Source organism: Procambarus clarkii, chromosome 70 (assembly GCF_040958095.1).
Source record: "Procambarus clarkii isolate CNS0578487 chromosome 70, FALCON_Pclarkii_2.0, whole genome shotgun sequence".
Lineage (NCBI taxonomy): Eukaryota > Metazoa > Arthropoda > Malacostraca > Decapoda > Cambaridae > Procambarus > Procambarus clarkii.
In genome coordinates this window covers 22,116,559-22,137,678 of record NC_091219.1, presented here as the reverse complement: position 1 = coordinate 22,137,678, position 21,120 = coordinate 22,116,559, and the positions used below count along the sequence as shown (strand labels likewise).

The 21,120-nt window shown below is 26.7% G+C and overlaps 1 long non-coding RNA gene across 25 annotated transcripts in view; it reads right to left on the bottom strand.

The window, feature by feature from the left end:
- Positions 1-13,032: 13,032 nt before the first annotated feature.
- The window catches only part of LOC123749476 (uncharacterized), a 43,886-nt gene continuing 35,798 nt past the window's right edge, over positions 13,033-21,120 (bottom strand). For 17 of the 25 annotated variants that reach the window (XR_011224149.1, XR_011224148.1, XR_011224132.1 and 14 more), the window contains 4 exons: positions 19,451-19,538; positions 17,780-17,913; positions 17,115-17,232; positions 13,033-13,866 (listed from right to left, as the gene is read on the bottom strand). This is a non-coding gene — a long non-coding RNA (uncharacterized lncRNA). The remainder of the gene's footprint in view (positions 13,867-17,114; positions 17,233-17,779; positions 17,914-19,450; positions 19,539-21,120) is intronic. The other 8 variants (XR_011224137.1, XR_011224143.1, XR_011224139.1 and 5 more) reach the window with 3 other exon arrangements.

Genomic DNA, 21,120 nt, shown 5'->3' with positions numbered 1-21,120 from the left:
TTCTTCAATAATATTGAAGAATAATCTTCAATATTGAAGATTATTCTTCAATATTGAATAATATTCTTCAATATTGAAGAATAATCTTCAATATTGAAGAATAATCTTCAATAATATTGAAGAATATTATTCAATATTGAAGAATATTCCTCAATATTGAAGATTATTCTTCAATATTGAAGAATATTCTTCAATATTGAAGAATAATCTTCAATATTGAAGATTAATCTTCAATATTGAAGAATATTCTTCAATATTGAAGAATATTCTTCAATATTATTGAAGAATATTCTTCAATATTGAAGAATATTATTCAATATTAAAGAATATTCTTCAATATTGAAGAATATTATTCAATATTGAAGAATATTATTCAATATTGAAGATTATTATTCAATATTGAAGATTAATCTTCAATATTGAAGAATATTCTTCAATAATATTGAAGAATATTCTTCAATAATATTGAAGAATATTCTTCAATATTGAAGATTATTATTCAATATTGAAGATTAATCTTCAATATTGAAGATTATTATTCAATATTGAAGATTAATCTTCAATATTGAAGAATAATCTTCAATATTGAAGAATATTCTTCAATATTATTGAAGATTATTCTTCAATATTGAAGAATAATCTTCAATATTGAATAATATTCTTCAATATTGAAGAATATTCTTCAATATTGAAGAATATTCTTCAATATTGAAGAATATTCTTCAATATTGAAGAATATTCTTCAATAATATTGAAGAATAATCTTCAATATTGAAGAATATTCTTCAATATTGAAGAATATTCTTCAATATTGAAGAATATTCTTCAATATTGAAGAATATTCTTCAATATTGAAGAATATTCTTCAATATTGAAGAATATTCTTCAATAATATTGAAGAATAATCTTCAATATTGAAGAATATTCTTCAATATTGAAGAATATTCTTCAATATTGAAGAATATTCTTCAATAATATTGAAGAATAATCTTCAATATTTAAGAATATTCTTCAATATTGAAGATTATTCTTCAATATTGAAGATTATTATTCAATATTGAAGAATATTCTTCAATATTGAATAATATTCTTCAATATTGAAGAATAATCTTCAATATTGAAGAATATTCTTCAATATTGAAGAATATTATTCAATATTGAAGAATATTATTCAATATTGAAGAATATTCTTCAATATTGAAGAATAATCTTCAATATTGAAGAATATTCTTCAATATTGAAGAATATTCTTAAATATTGAAGATTATTCTTCAATATTGAAGAATATTCCTCAATATTGAAGATTATTCTTCAATATTGAAGAATATTCTTCAATATTGGAGAATATTCTTCAATATTGAATAATATTCTTCAATATTGAAGAATATTCTTCAATATTGAAGAATATTGTTCAATATTGAAGAATAATCTTCAATAATATTGAAGAATAATCTTCAATAATATTGAAGAATAATCTTCAATATTGAAGATTATTCTTCAATATTGAAGAATATTCTTCAATAATATTGAAGAATAATCTTCAATAATATTGAAGAATAATCTTCAATATTGAAGATTATTCTTCAATATTGAAGAATAATATTGAATAATATTCTTCAATATTGAAGAATAATCTTCAATATTGAAGATTATTCTTCAATATTGAATAATATTCTTCAATATTATTGAAGATTATTCTTCAATATTGAAGAATATTCCTCAATATTGAAGATTATTCTTCAATATTGAAGAATATTCTTCAATATTGAAGAATATTCTTCAATATTATTGAAGATTATTCTTCAATATTGAAGAATATTCTTCAATATTATTGAAGATTATTCTTCAATATTGAAGAATATTCCTCAATATTGAAGATTATTCTTCAATATTGAAGAATATTCTTCAATATTGAAGAATATTCTTCAATATTGAAGAATATTCTTCAATATTGAAGATTATTATTCAATATTGAAGATTATTCTTCAATATTGAAGATTATTATTCAATATTGAAGATTATTCTTCAATATTGAATAATATTCTTCAATATTATTGAAGATTATTCTTCAATATTGAAGAATATTCTTCAATATTGAAGAATATTGAAGAATATTCTTCAATATTGGAGAATATTCTTCAATATTGAATAATATTCTTCAATATTGAAGAATATTCTTCAATATTGAATAATATTGTTCAATATTGAAGAATATTCTTCAATAATATTGAAGAATAATCTTCAATATTGAAGAATATTCTTCAATATTGAAGAATAATATTGAATAATATTCTTCAATATTGGAGAATATTCTTCAATATTGAAGAATATTCTTCAATAATATTGAAGAATATTCTTCAATAATATTGAAGAATATTCTTCAATAATATTGAAGAATAATCTTCAATAATATTGAAGAATAATCTTCAATATTGAAGATTATTCTTCAATATTGAAGAATAATATTGAATAATATTCTTCAATATTGAAGAATATTCTTCAATAATATTGAAGAATATTCTTCAATAATATTGAAGAATAATCTTCAATAATATTGAAGAATAATCTTCAATATTGAAGATTATTCTTCAATATTGAAGAATATTATTCAATATTGAAGAATATTCTTCAATATTGAAGAATATTCTTCAATATTGAATAATATTCTTCATAATTGAAGAATATTCTTCATAATTGAAGAATATTCTTCATAATATTGAAGAATAATCTTCAATATTGAAGAATATTCTTCAATATTGAAGAATAATCTTCAATAATATTGAAGAATATTCTTCAATAATATTGAAGAATAATCTTCAATATTGAAGAATATTCTTCAATATTGAAGAATAATCTTCAATAATATTGAAGAATAATCTTCAATATTGAAGAATATTCTTCAATATTATTGAAGAATATTCTTCAATATTGAAGAATATTCTTCAATATTATTGAAGATTATTCTTCAATATTGAAGAATATTCCTCAATATTGAAGAATATTCCTCAATATTGAAGATTATTCTTCAATATTGAAGATTAATCTTCAATATTGAAGAATATTCTTCAATATTGAAGAATATTCTTCAATATTATTGAAGAATATTCTTCAATATTGAAGAATATTATTCAATATTGAAGAATATTCTTCAATATTGAAGAATATTCTTCAATATTGAAGAATAATCTTCAATAATATTGAAGAATATTATTCAATATTGAAGAATAATCTTCAATATTGAAGATTATTCTTCAATATTGAAGAATATTCTTCAATATTGAAGAATATTCTTCAATATTGGAGAATATTCTTCAATATTGAATAATATTCTTCAATATTGAAGAATATTCTTCAATATTGAATAATATTGTTCAATATTGAAGAATATTCTTCAATAATATTGAAGAATAATCTTCAATATTGAAGAATATTCTTCAATATTGAAGAATAATATTGAATAATATTCTTCAATATTGGAGAATATTCTTCAATATTGAAGAATATTCTTCAATAATATTGAAGAATATTCTTCAATAATATTGAAGAATATTCTTCAATAATATTGAAGAATAATCTTCAATAATATTGAAGAATAATCTTCAATATTGAAGATTATTCTTCAATATTGAAGAATAATATTGAATAATATTCTTCAATATTGAATAATATTCTTCAATAATATTGAAGAATATTCTTCAATAATATTGAAGAATAATCTTCAATAATATTGAAGAATAATCTTCAATATTGAAGATTATTCTTCAATATTGAAGAATATTATTCAGAATTGAAGAATATTCTTCATAATATTGAAGAATAATCTTCAATATTGAAGAATATTCTTCAATATTGAAGAATAATCTTCAATAATATTGAAGAATAATCTTCAATATTGAAGAATATTCTTCAATATTGAAGAATAATCTTCAATAATATTGAAGAATATTCTTCAATAATATTGAAGAATAATCTTCAATAATATTGAAGAATAATCTTCAATATTGAAGAATATTCTTCAATATTATTGAAGATTATTCTTCAATATTGAAGAATATTCCTCAATATTGAAGAATATTCCTCAATATTGAAGATTATTCTTCAATATTGAAGATTAATCTTCAATATTGAAGAATATTCTTCAATATTGAAGAATATTCTTCAATATTATTGAAGAATATTCTTCAATATTGAAGAATATTATTCAATATTGAAGAATATTCTTCAATATTGAAGAATAATCTTCAATATTGAAGATTATTCTTCAATATTATTGAAGATTATTCTTCAATATTGAAGAATATTCTTCAATATTGAAGATTATTCTTCAATATTGAAGAATATTCTTCAATATTGAAGAATAATCTTCAATAATATTGAAGAATATTGTTCAATATTGAAGATTATTCTTCAATATTGAAGAATAATCTTCAATATTGAAGAATATTCTTCAATCTTCAATATTGAAGAATAATCTTCAATATTGAAGAATAATCTTCAATATTGAAGAATAATCTTCAATATTGAAGAATAATCTTCAATATTGAAGAATATTCTTCAATATTGAAGATTATTCTTCAATATTGAATAATATTCTTCAATATTGAAGAATAATCTTCAATATTGAAGAATATTCTTCAATATTGAAGAATAATCTTCAATATTGAAGATTATTCTTCAATATTGAAGAATATTCTTCAATATTGAAGAATAATCTTCAATATTGAAGAATATTCTTCAATATTGAAGAATAATCTTCAATATTGAAGATTATTCTTCAATATTGAAGAATATTCTTCAATATTGAAGAATAATCTTCAATATTGAAGAATAATCTTCAATATTGAAGATTATTCTTCAATATTGAATAATATTCTTCAATATTGAAGAATAATCTTCAATATTGAAGAATAATCTTCAATATTGAAGATTATTCTTCAATATTGAAGAATATTCTTCAATATTGAAGAATATTCTTCAATATTATTGAAGAATATTCTTCAATATTATTGAAGATTATTCTTCAATATTGAAGAATATTCTTCAATATTGAATAATATTCTTCAATATTGAAGAATATTCTTCAATATTGAAGAATAATCTTCAATAATATTGAAGAATATTCTTCAATATTGAAGAATATTCTTCAATATTGAAGATTATTCTTCAATATTGAAGAATAATCTTCAATATTGAGGAATATTCTTCAATAATATTGAAGATTATTCTTCAATATTGAAGAATAATCTTCAATATTGAATAATTATTCAATATTCTTCAATATTGAAGAATATTCTTCAATATTGAAGAATAATCTTCAATATTGAAGATTATTATTCAATATTGAAGATTAATCTTCAATATTATTGAAGAATATTCTTCAATATTGAAGATTATTATTCAATATTGAAGATTAATCTTCAATATTGAAGATTAATCTTCAATATTGAAGAATATTCTTCAATATTGAATAATAATCTTCAATATTGAAGAATATTCTTCAATATTGAAGAATATTCTTCAATATTATTGAAGATTATTCCTCAATATTGAAGAATATTCTTCAATATTGAAGAATATTCTTCAATATTGAAGAATATTCTTCAATATTGAATAATATTCTTCAATATTATTGAAGAATATTCTTCAATATTGAAGATTATTCTTCAATATTGAAGAATAATCTTCAATATTGAAGATTATTCTTCAATATTGAAGAATATTCTTCAATATTGAGGAATAATCTTCAATATTGAAGATTATTCTTCAATATTGAAGATTAATCTTCAATATTGAAGAATATTCTTCAATATTGAATAATAATCTTCAATATTGAACAATATTCTTCAATATTGAAGAATATTCTTCAATATTATTGAAGATTATTCCTCAATATTGAAGAATATTCTTCAATATTGAAGAATATTCTTCAATATTGAAGAATATTCTTCAATATTGAATAATATTCTTCAATATTATTGAAGAATATTCTTCAATATTGAGGATTATTCTTCAATAATATTGAAGAATATTCTTCAATATTGAGGAATATTCTTCAATATTATTGAAGAATATTCTTCAATATTGAAGATTATTCTTCAATATTGAAGAATAATCTTCAATATTGAAGATTATTCTTCAATATTGAAGAATAATCTTCAATAATATTGAAGAATATTATTCAATATTGAAGAATAATCTTCAATAATATTGAAGAATATTCTTCAATATTGAGGATTATTCTTCAATAATATTGAAGAATATTCTTCAATATTGAGGAATATTCTTCAATATTATTGAAGAATATTCTTCAATATTGAAGATTATTCTTCAATATTGAAGAATAATCTTCAATATTGAAGATTATTCTTCAATATTGAAGAATAATCTTCAATAATATTGAAGAATATTATTCAATATTGAAGAATAATCTTCAATAATATTGAAGAATATTCTTCAATATTGAAGATTATTATTCAATATTGAAGAATATTCTTCAATAATATTGAAGAATAATCTTCAATATTTAAGAATATTCTTCAATATTGAAGAATATTCTTCAATATTGAAGAATATTCTTCAATATTGAAGAATATTCTTCAATATTGAAGAATATTCTTCAATATTGAAGAATATTCTTCAATAATATTGAAGAATAATCTTCAATATTGAAGAATATTCTTCAATATTGAAGAATATTCTTCAATATTGAAGAATATTCTTCAATAATATTGAAGAATAATCTTCAATATTTAAGAATATTCTTCAATATTGAAGAATATTCTTCAATATTGAAGATTATTCTTCAATATTGAAGATTATTATTCAATATTGAAGAATATTCTTCAATATTGAATAATATTCTTCAATATTGAAGAATAATCTTCAATATTGAAGAATATTCTTCAATATTGAAGAATATTATTCAATATTGAAGAATATTATTCAATATTGAAGAATATTCTTCAATATTGAAGAATAATCTTCAATATTGAAGAATATTCTTCAATATTGAAGAATATTCTTAAATATTGAAGATTATTCTTCAATATTGAAGAATATTCCTCAATATTGAAGATTATTCTTCAATATTGAAGAATATTCTTCAATATTGAAGAATATTCTTCAATATTATTGAAGATTATTCTTCAATATTGAAGAATATTCTTCAATATTGAAGAATATTCTTCAATATTATTGAAGATTATTCTTCAATATTGAAGAATATTCCTCAATATTGAAGATTATTCTTCAATATTGAAGAATTATCTTCAATATTGAATATTCTTCAATATTGAAGAATATTCTTCAATATTGGAGAATATTCTTCAATATTGAATAATATTCTTCAATATTGAAGAATATTCTTCAATATTGAAGAATATTGTTCAATATTGAAGAATATTCTTCAATAATATTGAAGAATAATCTTCAATAATATTGAAGAATAATCTTCATTATTGAAGATTATTCTTCAATATTGAAGAATAATATTGAATAATATTCTTCAATATTGAAGAATATTCTTCAATATTGAATAATATTCTTCAATATTGAAGAATATTCTTCAATATTATTGAAGATTATTCTTCAATATTGAAGAATATTCTTCAATATTGAAGAATAATCTTCAATATTGAAGATTATTCTTCAATATTGAAGAATATTCTTCAATAATATTGAAGAATAATCTTCAATAATATTGAAGAATAATCTTCATTATTGAAGATTATTCTTCAATATTGAAGAATAATATTGAATAATATTCTTCAATATTGAAGAATATTCTTCAATATTGAATAATATTCTTCAATATTGAAGAATATTCTTCAATATTATTGAAGATTATTCTTCAATATTGAAGAATATTCTTCAATATTGAAGAATAATCTTCAATATTGAAGATTATTATTCAATATTGAAGATTAATCTTCAATATTATTGAAGATTATTATTCAATATTGAAGAATAATCTTCAATAATATTGAAGAATAATCTTCAATATTGAAGATTATTCTTCAATATTGAATAATATTCTTCAATATTATTGAAGATTATTCTTCAATATTGAAGAATATTCCTCAATATTGAAGATTATTCTTCAATATTGAAGAATATTCTTCAATATTGAAGAATATTCTTCAATATTATTGAAGATTATTCTTCAATATTGAAGAATATTCCTCAATATTGAAGATTATTCTTCAATATTGAAGAATATTCTTCAATATTGAAGAATATTCTTCAATATTGAAGAATATTCTTCAATATTGAAGATTATTATTCAATATTGAAGATTATTCTTCAATATTGAATAATATTCTTCAATATTATTGAAGATTATTCTTCAATATTGAAGAATATTCTTCAATATTGAAGAATATTGAAGAATATTCTTCAATATTGGAGAATATTCTTCAATATTGAATAATATTCTTCAATATTGAAGAATATTCTTCAATATTGAATAATATTGTTCAATATTGAAGATTATTCTTCAATAATATTGAAGAATAATCTTCAATATTGAAGAATATTCTTCAATATTGAAGAATAATATTGAATAATATTCTTCAATATTGGAGAATATTCTTCAATATTGAAGAATATTCTTCAATAATATTGAAGAATATTCTTCAATAATATTGAAGAATATTCTTCAATAATATTGAAGAATAATCTTCAATAATATTGAAGAATAATCTTCAATATTGAAGATTATTCTTCAATATTGAAGAATAATATTGAATAATATTCTTCAATATTGAAGAATATTCTTCAATAATATTGAAGAATATTCTTCAATAATATTGAAGAATAATCTTCAATAATATTGAAGAATAATCTTCAATATTGAAGATTATTCTTCAATATTGAAGAATATTCTTCAATATTGAAGAATATTATTCAATATTGAAGAATATTATTCAATATTGAAGAATATTCTTCAATATTGAAGAATATTCTTCAATATTGAATAATATTCTTCATAATTGAAGAATATTCTTCATAATATTGAAGAATAATCTTCAATATTGAAGAATATTCTTCAATATTGAAGAATAATCTTCAATAATATTGAAGAATATTCTTCAATAATATTGAAGAATAATCTTCAATATTGAAGAATATTCTTCAATATTGAAGAATATTCTTCAATATTGAAGAATAATCTTCAATAATATTGAAGAATAATCTTCAATATTGAAGAATATTCTTCAATATTATTGAAGAATATTCTTCAATATTGAAGAATATTCTTCAATATTATTGAAGATTATTCTTCAATATTGAAGAATATTCCTCAATATTGAAGAATATTCCTCAATATTGAAGATTATTCTTCAATATTGAAGATTAATCTTCAATATTGAAGAATATTCTTCAATATTGAAGAATATTCTTCAATATTATTGAAGAATATTCTTCAATATTGAAGAATATTATTCAATATTGAAGAATATTCTTCAATATTGAAGAATATTCTTCAATATTGAAGAATAATCTTCAATAATATTGAAGAATATTATTCAATATTGAAGAATAATCTTCAATATTGAAGATTATTCTTCAATATTATTGAAGATTATTCTTCAATATTGAAGAATATTCTTCAATATTGAAGATTATTCTTCAATATTATTGAAGATTATTCTTCAATATTGAAGAATATTCTTCAATATTGAAGAATAATCTTCAATAATATTGAAGAATATTGTTCAATATTGAAGATTATTCTTCAATATTGAAGATTATTCTTCAATATTGACGAATAATCTTCAATATTGAAGAATATTCTTCAATCTTCAATATTGAAGAATAATCTTCAATATTGAAGAATAATCTTCAATATTGAAGAATATTCTTCAATATTATTGAAGATTATTCTTCAATAATATTGAAGAATAATCTTCAATATTGAAGATTATTCTTCAATATTGAATAATATTCTTCAATATTGAAGAATAATCTTCAATATTGAAGAATATTCTTCAATATTGAAGAATAATCTTCAATATTGAAGATTATTCTTCAATATTGAAGAATATTCTTCAATATTGAAGAATAATCTTCAATATTGAAGAATATTCTTCAATATTGAAGAATAATCTTCAATATTGAAGATTATTCTTCAATATTGAAGAATATTCTTCAATATTGAAGAATAATCTTCAATATTGAAGAATATTCTTCAATATTGAAGAATAATCTTCAATATTGAAGATTATTCTTCAATATTGAATAATATTCTTCAATATTGAAGAATAATCTTCAATATTGAAGAATAATCTTCAATATTGAAGATTATTCTTCAATATTGAAGAATATTCTTCAATATTGAAGAATATTCTTCAATATTATTGAAGAATATTCTTCAATATTATTGAAGATTATTCTTCAATATTGAAGAATATTCTTCAATATTGAATAATATTCTTCAATATTGAAGAATATTCTTCAATATTGAAGAATAATCTTCAATAATATTGAAGAATATTCTTCAATATTGAAGAATATTCTTCAATATTGAAGATTATTCTTCAATATTGAAGATTATTCTTCAATATTGAAGAATAATCTTCAATATTGAGGAATATTCTTCAATAATATTGAAGATTATTCTTCAATATTGAAGAATAATCTTCAATATTGAATAATTATTCAATATTCTTCAATATTGAAGAATATTCTTCAATATTGAAGAATAATCTTCAATATTGAAGATTATTATTCAATATTGAAGATTAATCTTCAATATTATTGAAGAATATTCTTCAATATTGAAGATTATTATTCAATATTGAAGATTAATCTTCAATATTGAAGATTAATCTTCAATATTGAAGAATATTCTTCAATATTGAATAATAATCTTCAATATTGAAGAATATTCTTCAATATTGAAGAATATTCTTCAATATTATTGAAGATTATTCCTCAATATTGAAGAATATTCTTCAATATTGAAGAATATTCTTCAATATTGAAGAATATTCTTCAATATTGAATAATATTCTTCAATATTATTGAAGAATATTCTTCAATATTGAAGATTATTCTTCAATATTGAAGAATAATCTTCAATATTGAAGATTATTCTTCAATATTGAAGAATATTCTTCAATATTGAGGAATAATCTTCAATATTGAAGATTATTCTTCAATATTGAAGATTAATCTTCAATATTGAAGAATATTCTTCAATATTGAATAATAATCTTCAATATTGAAGAATATTCTTCAATATTGAAGAATATTCTTCAATATTATTGAAGATTATTCCTCAATATTGAAGAATATTCTTCAATATTGAAGAATATTCTTCAATATTGAAGAATATTCTTCAATATTGAATAATATTCTTCAATATTATTGAAGAATATTCTTCAATATTGAGGATTATTCTTCAATAATATTGAAGAATATTCTTCAATATTGAGGAATATTCTTCAATATTATTGAAGAATATTCTTCAATATTGAAGATTATTCTTCAATATTGAAGAATAATCTTCAATATTGAAGATTATTCTTCAATATTGAAGAATATTCTTCAATATTGAGGAATAATCTTCAATAATATTGAAGAATATTCTTCAATATTGAAGAATATTCTTCAATATTGAAGAATAATCTTCAATAATATTGAAGAATATTCCTCAATATTGAAGAATATTCTTCAATAATATTGAAGATTATTCTTCAATATTGAAGAATATTCTTCAATATTGAAGAATAATCTTCAATATTGAAGATTATTCTTCAATATTGAAGAATAATCTTCAATATTGAAGAATATTCTTCAATATTGAATAATAATCTTCAATATTGAAGAATATTCTTCAATATTGAATAATAATCTTCAATATTGAAGAATATTCTTCAATATTGAAGAATATTCTTCAATATTATTGAAGATTATTCCTCAATATTGAAGAATATTCTTCAATATTGAAGAATAATCTTCAATATTGAAGATTATTCTTCAATATTGAAGATTATTATTCAATATTGAAGAATATTCTTCAATATTGAAGATTATTATTCAATATTGAAGAATATTCTTCAATATTGAAGATTATTCTTCAATATTGAAGAATAATCTTCAATATTGAAGATTATTCTTCAATATTGAAGAATATTCTTCAATATTGAAGAATATTCTTCAATATTGAAGATTATTCTTCAATATTGAAGAATATTCTTCAATATTGAAGAATATTCTTCAATATTGAAGAATATTCTTCAATATTGAAGAATAATCTTCAATATTGAAGAATATTCTTCAATATTGAAGAATATTCTTCAATATTGAAGAATATTCTTCAATATTGAAGATTATTCTTCAATATTGAAGAATATTCTTCAATATTGAAGAATATTCTTCAATATTGAAGATTATTCTTCAATATTGAAGAATATTCTTCAATATTGAAGAATATTCTTCAATATTGAAGAATATTCTTCAATATTGAGCAATATTCTTCAATATCGAAGATTATTTTTGATTATTATTCATAACTTATTACTATTCCTCACAACTATATTTAGATACTATTTAATAATATTGATTGCAATATTAACTTATAATAATATTATTTATTTATTATTAATGTTTTTCACAACTGTTATTTACTAGTGATTACTTTTTATATTTTACAAATGATATCTTCTTGTTCGGAATTCATAACCTACCAAAGCTCTTCAATGATTGATATTCAATTTTCACACAACCTTACTTTGATTGAAAAGCACGTTTATATAAAATATGTACATGCGTACATGTCACCTGTGACTTTTTTAGAGACAAAACACATGAGGTTCTTATAAACAAATAAACAAAAAAGAACCTTCAATTCAAGTATGTTTATTGACACAATAATAAATACATCTCAAAGGGATACAGTACTTTAGGGTATTTATACTCTACTTGCAGAACCTCAAACGGCCCTACAAATACACAATACAAGAATCATGTTTAATATAGTAAGCACACCATATAAATGTTAGACTCTTTGGGAAAATTTCTTGTAGCTCCGAGCTATACTGTCTATCATAATGATATCACACAAACACAATTTTAAGTGCTACACTTATTATTGAAGTTTCTATACTTATTCATAAGTTGACACTACAAACAACCTTATGTATTAAACTTCAACTATGTTATTGGAGACAACTGAACTAAATCATATTATAAACTCACGACTACCTTAGGGTATTTCTACCCATTCAAGCTCCAAAACTTCACATACTAAAAATACAACATTCAAATTTCACGTTAATATAGTACTATCTAGGTATATTATTGTACATCCACCCCAACAAATTTTAACACATTAACGCTCAAACATAATATTCTCACTATACTTTCTTCCATGATTAATATTAAAACTATCTTGGCCATGTCCCTCACATTCAGTGACATACGGGATTTCCTCACACAGTAACTATTGTGCAAGTCAAACATTTTACAAACGTCAAAGGTATTATTCATATATATTTTTTTTTAATGGTAACATTTATTTTATTACATATTATTAACTATTTATTTGATAACGATTTACTCAATAATAATAATAAATGCATTATTTATAATGATTTACAATTAATAACTACATCTATACGTACTATATTAAACTTGCATTCATTTCATTACACTATATACAATTCATGCGATTATTTCTTGCCTATCTACAGGCTTATCACTTTGGGGGTTCCCGCTGAACACACCGAAGGGCGAACGCGGCGGCTGCCCGATGTAACTAGGAATCTCTGTCGACCTCATGGGCGCAGTACTGTCCCCGCGGGCTCCATCCATTTTACTTCTTCACCAATGCTGTACCTTGTGCTCCTTCCGTAGTCGGTTCTGGAAGTATTAAAGCAGTAAGGGTGGGCACAAACGGACATGAAGTATCAACCTGACAGCCAAACAACATAACCCTTAAGGGTACTGCTGGAATTACTTTCTAACACGAGGGGGACTTTTCCGGAAGCGAACTGTCCAAGTGTCATTATTGGATAAAGCCACGGTGATACCCTGTGGAAAACTCTGAAAATGGACACTGGCACAGGGGAAAGCAGTGACTAGAGGGGAAAGCAAGAGAAAAACGTCTTCCAGCAATGTAGTCGCTAGCGAAGTAAGGTAACTACCAACCCGAGCACAACTTTAGCCGGAAAAACAAACACAAGTACAAACAGGTGTGTCTGTTGGGGGGGGGGGGGGGAACAGTTACCGTATCTGGGTCAAGGGCACAAGTTATTCCAGGGGGAGGAATCTAGCAACCAATAATTCATTTCAAACTATTCCTATACATTAATATAAACAAACAAAACATTAACTATTTATATCACCACTATGTATATAATATCAAATCAATATATAAATAAAACCATATTTCAAATATAAGAAACAGGTCCTAAGGCGCAACTGCAACATGCTTGCGTCCAGAGTGACAAATTATAACGATGCTAACAGCGTCCGATACATTCACCTCCATTGTATGTTGCCCTCCGAAAGCATGTTACACCTCAATAGTTACCCTAACAAACTGCCTTAAGACCCGTAAATTACTTTAGTCTCAGTGTCAATGAGCATCTGCGAGCACCAGTACCCCAACAACTTAAATATCTCGCAATCTGAGGCAAAGTGAAATGGACACCAGCAACGCTACGGATCCCTAATTGTAAAACGTCTCCATAAACCAGCGGCCTGGAACGCCGCATATTAATAACAATATAAATATAATACCTGAATAACATCGCCGCCTTAACTCATCACAGGAAGAACGTTGCCTCCAGACCACCCCATGAACGCAGTCACCTAAGACGGCAGTGGCTATCACAACCTTCCTGGCTACATTGGCCAGACAAAAACGTGTGCATAAACAAGCACCCTGGGAACCAGCACTATCTTCCGGCCTACACCGACCACACAACACGTCGGATAACCACCGCCCTGGGAGGCCACACATGTCTCCATAAACCACCAACCGGGAGCCTCCACATTCTTTCGCCCTACACCGACCACACAAAACTAATGTAAACTTTTACTGCTACGGGTAAACGAAAATCATGCTGCCTACCTGTCACTACTTAATAACTTCATGACAAACTCAAGAAAACAAGTATAAAGCTAAAACGCTAAGTAAAATGACATGCACTGAAGCAATGCATAACTAGCAATATATTGCTGAAGGAACTAATCATAATATGAATCCAAGATCAACTTAACAGGGACAGCCATGAGGCCCGAAGACAGCGTCTAGGACATCCTAGCTGACTAACTTATGCTTCACCTTTAAGTTAACTAAACAAACAAATGTAAAACAAGCACAAACATCCACCTTGACAATGCATAACATTCATTAATAAATTAAGGATATTTATGGAAATTATAAATCAATGAAAACTTAAAGCTACGGGCCGGAGGCCTCTGACACAGCACGTAGCCTAACCTAGCTCACTTTACCTATTAACTTCAAAGCGATAACCATCATGATAAACAAACATAAGTGGAAACAATTAATAAATAAATACACATGCAGCAACACGCTGCATAATTTGCGGGAATAGTTAGGTGATGTAACTAAACGTCAATGCAGGGCCAGTAATCTTAAAGCGAGGGGCAGGGGGGGGGGGGTGGAGGGGGGGGGGCCTACTCCAAGCCTATCACAGCCTACCTGAGTTAATGGATAACTTATAGTTAAACAATCAAAAAAACAAGTATCGTAAATCACGTGCAGCTTGACCCAAATCAATTTCAGTAATAAATTAACGTACATTAATGCTACACAATACAAATATATTCTTAAAAGTCAAACCCATCAGGCTTGTAACTCACGAACTAGCACAACCTAGGTTACTTAATACATAACTCAATACAAGATCCAACAGTTTTCATATTTTAGTAACACATGCACGGGGCCAATGCATCATTTGTAATAAATTTAACAGAAACAATTCGTAGTTGCAAGCCCAAGCAAGGTAACACCAAGAGCCTTGGACCCGTGATGCGGGTCCAAGATACATAAATTGCGGTTAATTAATTTGTCAGCCGTAACACATTGTAAGTGAAAGACAATAATATAACATTTTATATAGCCACCGTTTAGAGTACGGTCAGTCAATTACAGTCAATGATCTAACAATAGATTCACGTCTGCTTTACATTTATTTCTATAACAAATTTATCTTCATTTCGCTAACCTTTCCCATATATTACAAACTTATTATTTTGCCATTCTAGGCAATAAAATATCATTTATATACACAAAAAGGTACATTGGGTTGGTTACAATACATAGCATGCTATTTACACTTGTAACGCCATTAGTACGCGCAGCCTTTCGGCCAGCTCCTTAAGTAACATTAATTTTAAGTAAATCAATTCAAGCGCAATTATAATGATTTTGCCAATGTATCAAACAAAATACTCGACATGAGATTACAGACATTAGTAGGTACAGCTATATTAAACAATATTGCTTTATTAAACCTCAAAATTCCATTGACACCTTGATTGGTAATTGATACTAAGATTAATAGGCACCACAGCAAATTTAAACCACATACGACACCAATGATCACAATGGTCAAGTTTTTGCCATTGGGTACATGATTGGGTACCACTAGATACAGTGCACTTTTAAATCAACAATGTGGAAAACTATCAAGATGCATTTAGGTAATTTTTACTTCAATTATTAGGTACTTCATTACGAAAATTACGTTTACGATATTAGGAGATTACAGTAAGAAATATATTAAGAAATTAGGTACTTCTACTTTAATTATGATTCCCTACAACTATCTATTCCTTTATGATTCAACAATTCCCCCACAATATTTCATATTACATCATCATATTACAATATTGCATTACTACATCAACTATATATTTCCCCTTCCTTGACCACACCACATATTTACTGACCTCTGTTAGCACACGCCTTCTAGGCGAGTCCATCCTATTTCTCTATTGTATATATACTGCAATTTATTAGCAATCAACAGTAATACAAATTAAAATCAAACTGCATATCTACTCACAATCAAATTAGATGCTAGACGATTATGCACTATAAACATTTACAACCATATTTAATTCTTTCGTACCTTGTATGGAACACAAACTTGATCCTTCAACAGCTGGAGGTTGTGTCCCTAGAGTAACTACACAGGATGGTACCAACGTCATCCACGTCGAGGGTACTCAAGCGTGTCACCTGCGAAACTATAATGTATTCAGGATTCTGAACATTCATATACGATAAACATTCCTTATCACAATTACTATCTCAAACACACGGCCATGCACTGCTCCAAAAACAACACGGCTTGGGAGGGAGGGGGGTGCCTCATGGGACACGTTTGAAATGGGACATTCACCCAGTTATGAACAAAGCCCCACTCAACCTTCCAGACACTGTGGTGGGGGGGGGGGGGAGAGCTTTTATCAACTAAGCTTAATCTCTTCTCTGGGAGCTGCGAGTGTGTGAGCTGTTCATGTGTATTTCACCATATATACATGAATACCGCGTAGCATTCATATATACACACACCAAACCTTCCACAAGTTATGTTCACTTCAACCCATTTAGTTGATTATATAATCAAGTGTTCCCTCTACTAAGGCTGGGTCTCAGGACGTCTAATGCTCAAAGTACACCACATGATTCATTCAGGATTGATAATATATTTACTACTAGTGGCGATTTCCCTGTTATGGACTAACTAAATTCTTGGAGGAAGATGTGTTGAAATCAACATATCACACTCGCCTGCAGGTCACAGCCTCTTCCATTACTCTGCAGTGTGGCGTTGGTTGCCCTCCACCAATGCGGCTTTCTTCACAAATACACACTTCACCATTGCTCTGTTTCGCCCACCTCCCACCTCCTCTCCACACGCTGATCTGCAGGAAATATAATGCATAATATCCATCCATTTAACCTTGACAACATTTCTTAAGGGCTAAAACCATCTATTTATGATTACTCTAGTCAAAACTACTTACACAATTTTTTCTTCCCTACGAATTCATTTGCTCAAATATCATTGTATAATTCTACCTCTAACAATTTGTATATTACTTTCTGATTTGTCTAAATCACTTTAAATGAGGGAAAAGTAGAATAAATACCCAAACATGTCTTGCACCTCTGACGAGTGCTAATTCTTTTCAATACCATCAAAGCGCACCCATGGCAATACCCTTCCCCACACTCAAAACACCATGTCGGCTATACCTATACTCCGAAGCTAAACACGACATTTACAACTCTTCGGTTTCCTTAACCGCGCATAATCATCCTCCCTCCCCCCAATAACCGTGTATGTTACACTTCTGGCTAGACAACATTAACTGCCCAATAATTACCTACCAGTAGTAATTCCGGTACCTGTATCACCACATAGTGTCGTTTCCCTCGAACATTATGAGGCAGTATGTTCCTAGTACACATTTCTCAATTAACAATATAAAAAAATCCACACCACATACTTCCTCCTACACAATGATAACCAACAGATCGTGCAACAATAGCTGAAGCTCAACCTTAAGTCACTTTTGTGACTTACTGACATGTTTCTTTCTTTCACTTTGCCATACACTACTCGTGGAGCGCACGCTATCCCGCTCACTACACAATTACACAAATATCAACAACATAAGCACAACCTACACACTCCCACGTGTACCGTCGCCACCCACCTACAGTAAACAACACAAATACTGTCACGAGGCTCACATCTCGAGTTTAAATTAATCAGCCATTGGTCGCAAGTCAACCTGAACCTTCACATCACATACACGTATAAATCATATTGTAGAGCTTTATTTTTTTATGAGATCTTTGTCCTACGAAGGTAGCGCTTATTTCATGCTGTATAGTTATTATAAACCAATTCACTTACTAATGAAATGTTACTGACATTATTAACTGTTTAATGTTACTTATCACCTATGTACGTCAAACCACTCTGCTAAATTTACCTGTCTACTGCCTTCGACCAGGACAGGAACGCTACGTATTCTCAAAGGTTCTCCCCCCTCATACGTCAAAAATTATGTAACCAGAACACTTTAAGGTGGGGGTGGGGGGAGAAACAACAGCACTTTACAATTGCATAAGACTACACTCGACCCAGAGCGAGAGCGGCCAAACCCTTTCGACCTACTTATTCCCTACTCTTAATCAGCAAACTTACCGGAAGCAACACCACCATCCTCCTTCCAGACTACATTTTTACAATATTTGATCAACTATTTACACCACTTAATGTTAATTACCGTAACTCATCGATTTAAATATGATAAACAAAACTGATGGGGGTCATGATATGGCTGTAGTAATGACTGGTCAAACTTCCATTGTCTAAAGTACGCTAATCCTAATACAATATTACTATGCCTCTAACTATTTCCATTGTGCCGGATAGGCCCATCATACCTTGGTAACTCAAGTAGCACAACTGGAACATCTGCCAGCACCTTCTGCTCGGCAGGGTATGACTCCAATCATCGGTCCTTCAAGACTGCTGTCAACAAAAATACAATACAATGTTACAAATCAATACACTACGTAAACATTGTTAAATATATTTTAGTACTCATAATGGGTCAGTACTACAAATGTCGCAGTATATATACCCCCCAACAGGGGGTATATACGCCAGCTATAAATAATAGATATTTTTGCCCCTATGTGCGTTTTGACGGTGTACAGAGTGACAGTGTAACCTAGGGCTCTGTCACCAAAGCGACCCCAAAGGGTAACGGGGTACCAGCTCAGAGTAACAAAACGCCCTAACACTAACCTGCACACCTCTACTCGGCTAATTCTAGGGGCAAAATAACGTTCCATTGCGCCTCAATGAGCAGGTGGACTCAATAGCCAATCACGTTTCTCAGTTTCAGTTTACGTCACATTCTCGCAACCTGTACTGTCATTGGTCACCTCAACCTAATTGGATACCTTAGTAGTTAATGAGATTTATTTTTGGAAACTTAAATATATAACTCAAATGTATACCCAAACTATGAGAAACATACATGTACCAAATGGATGAGAATTTCTGGATTTTGATCGAATTTACCTACTTAAAATTATCGGTTACATTAAGGACATGCCCGAAACGCTGCGCGTACTAGTGGCTTTAAAAAGAGTGTAATTACTGTACTATGCTATGTATTCTCACAAACCCAATGTACCTTCTTGTATATAAATAAATACATTTACTGTTTTACATTACACTCACAAATGATGATTTCCGATTAATTATTAAATAAGTATATTTATTAAATCATAACATTAATTATTCAAACTGTATGTACAGTACAGCATAGTACAGTAACGTAGAGTACAGTTCCGTACGCTACGATGCACTACAGTATACTGTACTGTATACATTACAGTACCGTACGATACAGTACACTATACAGATTAATTATTCTTCAATATTGAAGAATATTTAATACTATTCTTCAATATTTCATAATATTCTATACTAATCTTCAATATTCTATAATATTCTTCAATATTTTATCATAAACTTCAATATTTTATATTATTCTTCAATATTCAACAATATTCTTCAATATTGAATAATATTCTTCAATATTTCAGATTATTATTCAATATTGAAGTAAGTAAGTAATTATCAAAAGAAGGCACCAAACCGGGAAGGCTATGTAGCACCATCAAATACGCAAAATAATCAGAGGGCGCTAAATATCACCAAGGATGCCAATACGAGAACAAAAACGCATAACGCGAACGATATCAAAAGTATCCGAGTCACCAAGAATTCTATCGAGGGACAGGTGACCGCGAGGGGCGGTCGGAAAGCAAGACACACGCTCGTCCTGGAAGTCAGGACATTCAAGAAGGACATGCACGACCGTAACAGGGACAATGCAACTAGGACAATAAGGAGCAGGGCGGCGCTCCATCAAGTGACCATGGGTTAAGCGAGTATGGCCAATACGCAACCTCGCTAGAGCTGTTTCCCACCGCCGGTTACGGTGGAAGGAGGACGGCCACGAGGAAACACAACATTTAAGAGTACGTAGCTTGTTACCAGTAACAGACAACCAAGAGGCCTGCCAACGGGTAAGGAC